The sequence below is a fragment of the Ctenopharyngodon idella genome, chromosome 20, assembly GCF_019924925.1.
Source record: "Ctenopharyngodon idella isolate HZGC_01 chromosome 20, HZGC01, whole genome shotgun sequence".
NCBI classification, from domain to species: domain Eukaryota; kingdom Metazoa; phylum Chordata; class Actinopteri; order Cypriniformes; family Xenocyprididae; genus Ctenopharyngodon; species Ctenopharyngodon idella.
This window is the reverse complement of record NC_067239.1, coordinates 17,404,085-17,409,832: the sequence shown is the minus strand read 5'-3', so window position 1 is coordinate 17,409,832 and position 5,748 is coordinate 17,404,085.

Sequence of the window (5,748 nt, the reverse complement as noted above, 5' to 3'; positions counted from 1 at the left end):
GCATGAGCCATGGGAACATGTTATAAAGCTAAAAAAAACAAAACAAGTAACACCACTCCTGACTATCACCTGTTCGAGATGTGGCAGTGAACAAGCTATTCTATTTGACAGCAAATAAGAAAATATGTACCTGAGCCCAAATGCTTCCCCAGAAAATCACACCCTCATGAATGTTCTTCAACAGACATTGAAAGTCATGGTCATTGTACTCAAATCGATTACCAAACACAAGGACACAGATCACATTTGAGACAGCGTTGTTCAGCAGTAATCGAGGGTCAAATGGTTGACCTGGAAATATTACCATTAACTGTTAAGTAATCACACTATGTTTACAAATCTGAATGTTTTTTGGATAACAAAGTTAGTTTAATACTCACCATTCTCATTTGAAATGGCCTCATTTAGAAAGCGACATTCAAGATGGATGGACGGCTCCAGGCTTTTCTTTCCCATTCCGAAGGTCCGAAGAGTTGAGAGTGCAAATTTCCTCTGTTGCTTCCATTTATAGCCATTGGCAGCAACTAAACCTGTCAAAAACTTTTAAATTACACTCTCTCTTTCTCACTTCATCTCACACTCATGGGTTTTGAGATGTTTCCAAGTAACTTACCAAGCAATTTAACCTTGCAGTCTTCAACAGAAAATGCATTTACCGGTATTATTACTCAGAGGGAAAGCAAACCACTACAGCAACATTCACATGTTCTAATTTTTTTCTTAAAAAGGGGGTTATTCTCAGTATTGTTAATGCTCATATTTGTGGTGTGATTGACTGACAATTTAACCACATACATACCATATTTTGATTGACTGACTGACCTTCCAAAGATGTCGTAGAAGGTAACATGGGCCGATCAGCGAGGTTGTCGCCATGTTGTACATACACCTCTTTCAGGGTTTTGAATCCGATCAAAACAACAATTCTTAAAGTTTTAACAATTAAGTTTTAATAGCCCCAAAAACATGATTTCAGATTTGTCACATTTACACATTTTCGCAAGGCTGAAGATTTATAGCCTAATATTATATAATAGTAGTCGTGTTTTACTGTCTACTGACGGCTTTCACAGTTGACAAAAATACAGTTAGATATGACCTTTTCCAACTGAAGATGGATCTTTTTATGATCGATATGATGAAGGTCTCCTATAATCGGCAAAGACCATGGTCCAGGAGGAAAGTTCTTCGGTGCTTTATTTCTGAAATAATCGCTCAGTAATAAAAACACAAGCGAGAATAACAAAATAGTCTTGATATCGATCCACTCGTAAAGCTGCAACAGGTCCATGATTTATTTATGTTTGCGCAGTTTTGTTTATCTTAGCCAAGTTTCACTACCGAATTAGAATCTAAAAATGTTTAGGTCGTGTATGACCTGTCCGCGAGATTTTCTTGCATGTCACAAATTATGTTGTAGTGTGCAATCTGAACTGTATTCTGATGGGTTTGCATTTATGATAGCGCAGACCGAGACTGCCAGAGCCGATCCCCCAGAGGGAGCTTTCAATATTAGGCCTATATTAAACCGCGTAACGCTGCGGGGCAGCAGCTGGATACTTTTGTGCCCATGAGAGAGAGAATGATGCCTTTCTTATCGAATAGTCAATGGAGGAGATGCATCAGTAAGCTAAATAAATTCCTTTTACGTGGAAAGAGCTTGTCACACAAATTCACTGCCGGTCACTTAATTTTCAAAATGTTTGGGATGCATATTTACATTAATAATTATTTGAAGCTTATTGTGTTTTATATACAGCGAAAATATCCTGCATTTGACCGAAATTACAGAGTCGTCAGCAAGCAGATCAAGATCTACTTTATCCCGTGGGAACGTGATAATATGGCTGTTTCTCAATTCCAAGAACACAGAGAACGGACTTGGGTTCTCGTGGAGTCCGTCCGGTCTTGCCAGGCGACCTTGAAAGAACGAACTCGAAAGGACGGGAGGACACAGAACGCATATCATTTGAGAATTGAGATGTGCTGCGATCTTTTTGCTCAACTGACCATCCCAGCATAAGTAGCGGCTAATGCACAATAAATGCAATATAACATCACAAACAAATGTAATAACCTATTAAAAGACTATCATAATATTATAGACATTGTTTTCATATAATTTTATATCTGTTTATTTTACCTAGTGTATTTATGAAAATGAGTAGCCTTTTAAGATTATTTTTTATATGCCAATAAAAATACTGCAGGCTTTCTTTAGGTTCTCACTTTGTTAAAATTAAGCAAAACAAACGGACAAATGTTTACTTTCACGAGCCGTCACGTATTTGCGACCCAGATAGCAAACTGACTCCGCAACGGATCCGCCCCGGAGGTATCACAAGCTCCGGAACGGATCCGCAAAACGGGTCCGGAACGGAGTCCACTTGCACAGCGCAGCGGATCCGAAACAGATAAGGATTGTGGCTCCAGATCAGATCCGGGGCACACCTGCCCCGTGTCCGCCGATAAGGTAGTTCATCCGCCGCGGATCCGATCTGGACCCGTTTATGAAGCAGCTGATCCGCCGCGGATCCAATCTGGACCCGTTTATTAAGTGGGTCATTTGGTCTGGATACCATTCAGATCACTCTCCAACTAGTATTCTGGCCAAAACTGGCTACACAGAAATATTTAAAATCTAAATGGACAAACGTCAAATAGACTATGCTCTATAAAAGCTTGAATATTTAATGTCTGCCTTTATTAATATTAATAAAACATGACGAAATCATTCAAAACTTTAGCCAATTACAATAAAACTATAAAAATAGTCTGTAAATGTATTTACAGTCTGTAATTACTATTACTATTTTTATAGTTTAATTATTTATGTGCATTAATAGGTATTGAATAGAATCATTACAGAAAATGAAATGCAACCATAAATCGTACCAAAAACATTTTTATTTAATGAAAAATAAAACTTTACAACATTAAGAGTAAATATTTGAGCAACATTTTTTTGTTAACAGTTGTACTGCTAAATTTTTTTGTAGAAACTGGATTTTTTGAAGATTCTTTGAATAGAAAAATAGAAACAAATAATAAAAAAACATTTATTTAAAATAGTAACCTTGTACCTTTTATTGTAACTGTTGCTATTTTAAATTAACACTTCAAAACACTGAAGTTAACAATGAAACTCTGTAAAACTCTACTGTTGGGTGCTCACAGTGGGACGGTTCCTTGAGCTTCCCCTATCAGCTGCCAGGCTGAACCACCGTATTGTGTGTTTTGTAATTTCATCATCAGTGGCGGCACGTGATACATGGCTCTTTCTCACAGCACCTGTAATACACGAGCAGATTTTCATTTAAAAAAATAATTCACACTGAAGCTACCAGTTTTTTTTTTTTGTTTTTGTTTTTTTAAAGGATACACATAACCACTGCCTTTAAAACAAAAGTGTACAATCTTACATTTATTAGGTACACTATGTAACTTTTGGCGCTCTAGCGTAGGGCTGTGCCGATAAACAATATCATATCGAATTGCGCTAAAATATGTCGATAACGATGATAAGCTCTAGGCATTTTTACTCGATATGGATTAATATAAGAGCCAATCATACAGCAGAAATATGCGACAACAGCCAATCAGCATGCAGCTTTAAACGTTCACGTCAAAGAACAAAGTCAATTTCCTACAGCACTTTGCAAAGAAAACTCGACACAAGGACGACAAAAAATTAGTGGAAGCAGTGACGAAAGTAAAACTAACCTCGAGTTATTATCCAAAAATGATAAAATTGTCGACAAAAAGGTAGCACGAATTCAGTTATATGGAAGTGGTTTGGTTATTTGAAAAGCGACCAGGCGCAGATTAAAACGATCTGTAAAATATGTCGTCGGATGGTGAAAAACAAGACTGGCAACACAACCAACCTATTCCATCACAGTGCTTCCCACACATACCCTGCGTCTCAATCTGCTCCCTAGCTTCCTAAGTCGTGAATCAGTATATCATGTAAATGAATGTGGCAGACTCCCTGATCAGTGCGCTGACTACTGAACTAGGGAGCTGATTGAGACGCACCAATAGACTTTACTTGGGCAGGCCGCCCAGGTATATTAACGGCCGCCCAAGTATATTTGGAGACACATTTATGCTTTTATTACTTTTATCCTCTCAGACTTTTGTATCCGATAAGATAAAGATAATGAAAGATAATGAAACCTTTTGGTCTGAGGCTGTTTCGTCTGATGCCTAATTGTACGAGACCTGACACCTGACGTCGTTTTTCCTGAGACCTGAAGCCTTTTAGTCTGAGGCATGACGCCTTTTCGTTGTATGACTGAGGTGTGAGGAAGTCCTAAAATGTACACCGTACCGGGTACTTTCATGCGTCCTCTGTTCTTGCGTTCTTGAGTATTGGCAAAGACTATGAACTTCGACGGTTGATGATGTAGAGCAAGAACAGGACGCAAGATCGCTTAAGAACGCATATTGAGAAACAGCCTTTGTCTTGGACACAAGATAATAATTTGTGTGAACGTCATATTAAAGGTCAATTAAACTTACGATATGTAAGTTTCACCGCTAGAAGTCGCTTATTCAAAACAAAGGCATAGCGTGGACTTGTCTTCACCTCCGCCGATGGAAAGCAATCCGACGGACTTGGGCAGAAATCATGTTCATGGATGAGCAAATGTATTAATGTTTTATTATTGTCACACTCATTGCACACTGCAATGAGTGTGACAATGGTAGCTACTTGTGGTAAATCAAACATGGTAGCTACTTGTGGTAAATCAAAAAAAAAAAAAAAAACAATTAAAAAATAAGACTGTGTTGAGTTGTATAACAATGGTTTCTATGGTTTCTACTGTACTAGTAAAACTGGAAATCGATGGTAGCACGGATATGACGTCAGTGACAGGTGATGCAGTTACACGGTCCGTGTACTGGTTAAAATTGCTAATTTTGAACATTGTTGGAAACGTTTGAGATAAAGTACATGTTTACAAAATATATAACATTGTTCTAGTGGTTTTTGGATATTTGCATCTAAAAATATTACATATTGTGCCTTTAACTCGTGGGAACTTGATAAGTCGTGACCACGAGATCATTTCGTTAAAGTAACGACATCCTTATGTCGTGGCTACGAGATCCTATGTTGAGGGAACAAAAGCGTATTGTGTTTTATACAAAGCGAAAATAGCCTGCATTTGACCAAAATTACAGAATCATCAGCAAGCGGATCAAGATCTACTTTACTGCAGAATTTAGCTCCAACCCTGATCAAGCTAAACTGCATAAACTCTGCAGGAAAATGGACATTGTCTGTCTTATAGACGCAGAGGTTGCCATCTCCACTTTTATTAAGAATATCTCTGCTAGCCTGGTGTTTGGTGACCTTTGTCAGGATTTGGCTGCTTCTTAAAAACAAAGCTGCATTCCCAGTAAAGGCTGGAATACACTACATAAAAAAAAAAAAAAAAAACTCTGAACAGATTTTAATACAACAGTGCTGAGGAGGAGTCTAGTCTACAGGTCTCAGAATATTGGGACTAGGAAGGACACAACCTCACTAGAATGCAACCTTCCTAGCCTTTGTCTGCTAGTAGCCCAGGACATGTTTCACATGCAAAATATTAATAATACTTATATTTTTTATATTATAATATTTTAAAATATTATCAATTTAATAATCATTTATTCATTTTTATTATATTATTATTTTATTAGCTTTTTATCATTTAATCTTTTGATTGTGTGGTTTCAAGGGATAAATGAGAGACA